The sequence below is a fragment of the Octodon degus genome, unplaced genomic scaffold, assembly GCF_000260255.1.
Source record: "Octodon degus isolate 3935 unplaced genomic scaffold, OctDeg1.0 scaffold00141, whole genome shotgun sequence".
Taxonomy (NCBI): Eukaryota; Metazoa; Chordata; class Mammalia; order Rodentia; family Octodontidae; genus Octodon; species Octodon degus.
The window spans coordinates 2921386-2929142 of NW_004524717.1; positions in this window are offsets into that span (position 1 = coordinate 2921386).

Sequence of the window (7757 nt, forward strand, 5' to 3'; positions counted from 1 at the left end):
GATCCTGCTGTTTTCAGCCTCCCCAGCACTGGGATTACAGGTGTGAGCCACCAGGCAAGGACTCGTTCTCAGGCTCAGCACGCCCTGGGGGCCAGGCCAGTACAGCTGGGGGAACCAGGATTTGAACCCTGGTCCCTGCACTTGCCAAAGCAGGTGCTTAGTCCACTGAGCTATCTTTCCAGCCCAAAGGCAACACTCTTTAGAAGTGATAATGCAGCAAGAGCAGGTTACTTACAGGAGAGCACAAACAGTACCCCAAGCCTAGCAGCGGGGACCAACACGTGTCTTATCTCCTGCTGCAGCTTAGGAATCTGCACATGGTTTACCTGAGCGCTCTACATTCACCTGCAGAATCAGCTTCCAAACCCACCCATGTGGTCAGCTGGCCAAAAACACAACCTCGCAGTCACAGGACTCGTGGCTTCTTGATCCTTCAAAGCAGCAGGAAGAACAAGACGACACAGCTGGCCTTACACAGCTTCACACCGTTGCTAGAGCCATGCCAGCACTGCCAGGTAGCAGCAAGGCTGAGGTCCTAACGGGGGTAGAGGACCTCATGCAAGCGTGTGACTCCAAGAGGAGACCAGGGAGGCCACTTGCAGCGCTGTCTGACACAGGTGACCACAGACATCTCACCAACAGCACACCCACGAGGGAACAGACTCCTCGAAGTGGCCAGAAAAATAACTGTCCCAGGAAGAAATACCGATCAAATCAAGGGCCAAATAAAGGCATTTTTAATTATGTTAAAATTGAGGAAGTTAATCTCCTTCCTTCCTTCCTTCCTTCCTTCCTTCCTTCCTTCCTTCCTTCCTTCCATTTTCTGTCTGTCTGTCTGTCTGTCTGTCTGTCTGTCTGTCTGTCTGTCTTTCTTTTCTGGTGCCAGGGATTGAACTCTTGCTAGGCAGGGCTCTACCACTGAGCTATAACCTCAGACCTCCTCCTGAATTTTTAAGGACTATATTTTCAGTTGATCTGGTTCACTACTGATAGTAAAATATTAAATAGGTGCTTGCATTTTTCCTTTAAAGAGACAGACCCAAATCTCAGCTAGCAATAACAGAAAGATTGGGAGATAGGAAGGAAAGGCGGCCAGGCACTGTGGCTGGCTACCACAGCCTTTGCTGTGTGGCATGAAGAAGCTCTGAATAACTTTGTGTGTCATTAAGAAATCACCAGATAAAACAAGTGCACTAAAACCAAATTTTACCCAAAAAATGAAGAGATATGTTATAATATGCATACTACCATAACAAAGTAGGAAAAGCAGATTAAAAACAAAAAACAATCAAACACATGCAGACAACAAAAAGCTTCTCAATTTAGCTGATGTCAGAAAAGCAGAAAACATAGACAAAGACAAAGCAAGGTACAGGGTAGATGTGTCAATAGACACAAGAAATATAAAATGATTGTGCTAAGTTATTAAAATATACTGTTTATAAAAGATACAGCTAAAAAGCAGCTCTCCAATTTCTAATGAGTCAACTGAGGGGTTTGTTTAAGATGTGGATGACTAGGCCTCACCACAGACATGTTGACCTGGTAGCTGTAGCATCTAAGACAATAATCTGGACAGTAGAGGGAGGCTGTTGTTTCTGATGGTGATCTGAGTTTCAGGTTTCTAGAGCTTCCGACTCTTCAGCTTTGCGTCAAGACTTTCACGGTTCCATGTTATGGTTCAGACCTTAACTGTCCCCCAAGAGCCCATCTGTTAAAGGCTGAGTCCTCAGCCTGCACAACTATTGAGAAGTGGTGGAGCAGTAGGAGGTGGGGCCCGAAACAAGGAAGTTGGATGGCTGGGGTTACACTGTCGAAGGAGAGATTATGACCTCAGCCCCCTCCCAGGCCTCATGAGGTAAGCAGTGATGCTGCATGATGTGCTGACCCCCCACAAAGGCCCGAAAGCAGTGGCCCCAGGGACTGTGGACTGAACTCCTGAATCTGTAAGCCAAAATAGCTCTTCCTCTGTACAGCTATGAGCAACACTTCATTTCCTGCGCTATCCTTAGAGTGCCACAGCTGTACTGGGAAGCCAGGTCATGTCCTCATCTATGTGAAGACTGTCAGAACCAAGCAAGTCACTTCTGGCAGGCCCTGGGAAAGTGGAACTGTGAGGCCACAAAGGGACAGCCTAAAGCATGGATTGCCTGATAATGCTGTCACAAAAGACTGACAACAGCACCCTGCACACAAAGGTTTCCAAATGTTCCGCATAGGCCACCTCTGCCAGATCCTGCTTGGCAAGTGCCTGTTCAGCCTTGGACTGGCACCTTTGTATTGATCCTGTGGCCAAGCATAGCTATTCCAAAACAACTATTAACCTTCCTCATTTTCTCTGTAAAAGCGCTGGTCTTCCTTGACCTCCCTGGATGTGCCTTTGTATCCCAGATTGCAATCCTCTCCTTTATTCTTAAATTATTTCTCTTTCTCCTAGTCCTCCTTCCCCTCAACACCTCCTCCTCCTCATCTTCATTCCTTCTAAAGTCACTGTCACTGTCTCCACTGAGATGAACATCTGTGAATAAGCTAAAGAAAAGGAAACTAGATAAGAGCGGAGGTAACAGCATGTACACAAAAGATGATGATAAAAGAGGAGTGGAACTGAAAAGAGGAGGTAGGGAGAGAGAAGAGAGGAGGTGAGGAGAAGGAGCAGTGAGGAAGTGTGACTCCTCTGGTTCATTTCTTCCCAGGCTCCCGAGCTGCAGGGCGAGGTCCAGGGTGTTCTATAGCTATTGTTGCTGCAGCCTCAAAGATGAAAGTCAGACAAAATAATCCAAAAAGTGCTGAACTATGACGTCCAAGTCCTCAGGGGTTTATTAGACTTTACTTTCCTCAGACCTTGAGGAAAATCTTCAGCTGAAATCCATTAAGCAAATTAAAGCGCAAGAGAAAAATAAACATAGATTGATGTAGATAGCAGTTTTATGGAGGAGAGGAAGCAGTGGGTTCTGACAGAGCTCCCGGCTGTGCCCTGGGCTCTTGGATTCCAGCCCCTCCAACTCATAAGGTCTGTACTCTCCCATATACCCTGCTGGCAGCCATAAGAGAAAATTCACTGAACTTGCCCCTCCCCAAGTACAAGAGCTGGTACCAAGCGAAGTACAACATAATCCTCATTGTTCTTGAGCACAGTTCCTGACACCACACCATTTGCCCTTCTGTCTCCAGTCTTGGAAACAAGTAACCACCCCAAGAGTATACCATGCACCACTCACGCCCCATCCTGTGTGGACCTGAGATGAAACCAAATCACTGTGGCCTACATTTTCCCCAAAGCAGAAGCTTGCATGGTCAGTGATCCCTTCAAATTCCTATCTAGGGGGAATGATGAGCTGCATGTATAAAGCCAGACACTTTTACCTAATTCCAAATCATTAATAATATGAGAGAATAAGATTCACGGCACACCTACTAAATACAAAGCACTATGCTACAGTGTACTCAAAGAAGATGAAGGGGGGGCTCATATTCAAATCTTCGCTGTTGCATAGGACTTTGTGAATTTATTTCAGGACTTTAAAAGTAGGGCAAGGAATATTCCCTCAGGGCAGCGACTATGTTCTGTGCATATTTTCCTAAGGGGAAGGGTTGAAACCAGTGCCAGTTTCCATTTCGCATCCCCACATCCAGAGGTCCTGTGTGCTTCCTCACCTTGCCCTGAGGCTGGCCCGGCCTTACAGCAGGAGTGGAACACTGATGGTGCCAAATCACGGGCATTGTATATTTCCAAACAAATGAGGGCAGAAGAAACAAACCTGAGTCATCTCAGCCCATCAAAAGTAGCGACTACTGTCTTGTTTTTCGGAAATGTCACAGTATTCTTTTTCCTTCATGAACAAAACAAGTTGTTCTATTTTTTTTTAAATAGATAAATGTGCTGCTAGTTACAAAGTACAGAGTCCTTAAAAGTCTAGGTTCTCCTTCAGTCCAAGTGTCTGCAAAGAAAGCCCATGAGAATCCTCAAGTTAGCTGCTGGTCTCTGGACTCCAAAAGCCAAATTAAATCTGATTATCTTTTTAAACAGTGCACAGGAAAGGCATAACCAGTTTAAACCCAAAGAAACCTCAGACTTTATTTTTGCCAGTTATGTTAGTATCTTTTCCCTTGAAATCTTTCATAAGCGCAGCTGGGAGAAACAGAACGGGCCTGCTTGGCCTCTTCCTCTGCCTGTCTTTTCCCACTGGTTAGCAAAGACGCTAATAGCCAGGAAAATGCTTGGATTGGGTAGAGACCAGAGGAGAGGTTCAAATGTTCCGCACAGCAGTTTATCAGTGAAAGGAAAAATTAAAAGGGACAAGAGTTTTCCCAAACCCCTAAATGAAATTAAAAATAATAACAGGCTGGAAGCAGCCATGAGGGCTCGCATTTGTGAGATGCTTGGCTACTGCAGTGTGAGATACCTCGACCACCTCGGGGTTAGCAAACCGGTATACGGCGATCTAGCGCTGACTCACTAGCAACGTGGATTCCGCTGAGGAAGCCAGACCGGCAGCCAGCAGTACCGGCTTTTGTTTAGAATGGTCACAAGCGCGAGGCAAGGTGCAGGACTCCCAGTGTGATCACCCAGCTGCAGCTATGCCCGTGGTGGGTGGCGCCTTAGGAGCTGATGGCATCCTGGGCCGGGAGGTGGGGTACAGGCTCCTATCCCGGGCAGGCATTGAAGGGGTAAAGGGACTTTGACTAAAGCAGATGAAGGAACTTCTTTCCAGAGAGTGTGACAGAAATGGCAGCCCCTCGCTGGGACAGAATGCCCTTGCTCAGCAGGAGCCCCTGTAAACAGAAGTACACTTCCCAGTTAATTTGCACCGCACATGTTGAGCAACAAGCAATAATTTGCTGTTCTTGCTTTGAGTTGCGCTACATGATTCTTACATTCTTACAGAAGAACACGATGACAAGACTGTCGTTTTACACTGACATGCGTGGGTTTGAGGCTGGTGGTCTTTTTGGATTAATTTTTAGTTTATTATTTTTTTGTTCATTACTGAACTTGCAGAGACATAGCCTTGTAATGCAATATTTTGTAGACATCAACACCAGGTGTTTCTTAGAGCAAATCACTTTTTTAGAGTAAATAACTTAATCATAAATATTCACTCAACAAATAGAAAATAGAAAATGCTTACTTAGAAATAAAATTGAAGCTACGTGTTAAAATGTAACAAGATAACTCTCTGGCCTTGAGATTTCTAAACAAAAGTACTTATTTTAAACATCTTTGGAGTTTCCTTCTGTTTAAAAAAAAAGAAAGAAAATCTCATTTTCATTGGTTTTATTGTTTGTTTATAAATAGCTGTCTTTAATTTGTAAACTTTGAGAATCCAAATTCATTACTGTGATTTTTTTTCTTAAATCTAAATTATACATCAAAAAGGTCACCAGACTGTTTAGTTCTCACCATTGGAGCTCACCAGTGCTGAGACAGAGATAAATGTTAGCTGGAATCTTAAATACATGCTTATGTATCACTGCAAACCTCAGATACAATAAATAAATGACAGCAAGGGAATGCAGAACCTTAGAACTGCTCCCATAAAACTTGTTTCCCACTTGACAGTGTGACATCATCCGGGCTCTGGCAGTCACAGCCTTCGGATTGGAGGACAAACAAGCCCAAGGTTAGGGGTGGTGTGGGCCTGGGGTCAGAGGCACCACCATTCCACTGCCCCATCCACCACTGACAGGAGCCGGGAGCCAGCAGCTAAGAGCCACTAGCTTTCTTATTTTTTTCTCCTTCTGGGAGTGCACACTTGGATGAAATGATGGAAAAAGTCATACCACACAGACATTTTCCCTTCTAGAAGTTAAGAAGGGTTCAGCCACAGTGCACGCTTTTTCTGCATTTATCTTGGACGAAAAAAAAATGGAAATGGCTATGACATGACATGCTGATGTGTGGGAATAAAAGTGCAGGTTTATGAAGACGCTGGCAAAAGGAAGAAGTTTACCACTGGGCAGCCCCTTGCAGGGGAAAAGTACCGAGTTGCCTATGTTGTAGGCAGGACTCTCTCTCTCTCTCTCTCTCTCTCTCTCTCTCTCTCTCTCTCTCTCTCTTTCTCTCCCCCCTTTCCCTCTCTTCTCTCTTCTCTTTTCTCTTCTCTTCTCTCTCTCCGTCTCTCTTCTCTCTGTCTTTCTCTGTCTCTCTCCTCTCTCTTTCTGTGTCTCTTTGTTTCTCTGTCTCTCTGTCTCTCTCTCTTCTCTCTTCTCTTTTCTCTTCTGTTCTGTCTCTCTCTCTGTTTCTCTCTCTTTGTCTCTCTCTGTCTCTCCCTCTCTTCTCTCTTCTCTTTCTCTTTCTCTCTCTCTCTCTCTCTCTCTCTCTCTCTCTCTCTCTCACAGTCTTTTCAGTAATGAAATGCCTGGAGTACCACAAATGAGAGCAAATTTGTGTTTTATAGAGTAATTAATGTGATCTGACTGTCCCAGACTGTGTGCTCAAAGTATTTTCCAATGTTAAGGGCCCCGGAGAACTTCATTATGCATTTGGCAAATGTCCAAGAACAAAAACAGCAAGAAAAGATCCAGTATAAGGTGGATGTGTCATGAAAGACCAAGGAAGCACATGTGTCCCATTCATCCACCTACCTCCAGGTGGCCAGAATGCACCTGTCAAAGAACTGTCCAACTTCAGGAGTGCAGGCTTGAAAGCAGCAGTGCTAACATTTTGACAGTCCCGGAGTCCTCCGGGAGCTCAGTCAGGTTTAGTCTGCCACTGCAAAAATGTGCCCTAATATGCTCACTTTGCTTATAATTACAGGAAATTTTTCAAGTCACCTGAAACCGTGGACTAAGAGCCCTACCTAGAAAACATCCTTGGACCTTATGACGAATGAATCTTTATGCTAAATGGCCCTGTATTTCTTCACCAAACAACTCTCTAATCTGCTAAAACTTGTATTTGGCTAAAACTTCACCTTTTTTACCATGGCAAGAGTTCATAGTGATCTCCACTAATGATGATAATAACCGGTATCTGTTCAGCTCTTGCTATGTGCTAAGTACTTTTCGAATGTAATGCATCTGTTTTCCCATTTGGTTTTCATAACCACTCTATTAAAGGGGGCACTGTTATTACCTGCTTTATCAACAAGAAATGGCACAAAGGAAAGCTGCTATAACTTGGATAGTGAGTGCTCTGCAAAGCTCCAAGTACTAAAGGGTCAGTTCCCAGCCCGTAGGGCAATTGCAAGGTGGTGGAAACTTTAGGAGGTGGGGCCCAGTGAAGGAAAGTTAGATCATCATGGGTGTAGCCTTGAAGGGGATTTTTGGGAACTTGGCCTCTCTCTCTCTCTCTCTCTCTCTCTCTCTCTCTCTCTCTCTCTCTCTGACTCTGTGTCTCTCTCTGTCTCTCTCTTCGTCTGTCTGTCTCTGTCTCTGTCTCTGTCTCTCTAATGGATGGTTGTATACAAGCCAGAAAAAACCCTACAACAGATCTAGATCACTATCACTTTGATCTTATACTATATATCTTCAAACAAAATAAATTCATGTTACTGTAGTGTGGGAGACAACCCTGAAGCCAACATCCCAGTGGGGGCTTTCTGTCTTTACATGTCCCTCCTAACTTCTGATGGCTGGCAATTCTGCTTCTCACATTCCTTTTATTTTGCAGATTTATCGCACCATTCTCTTCCTCCACTATCTCAAGGCATTTTCCCTGTCTCTGTTCAACTATCCCTCTCCTCACAAGGAAAAAACTTCACTTAATTCCATAAAATCCCATCGTATTATTTTCTTCTCATTTTTTTGTTAATTTT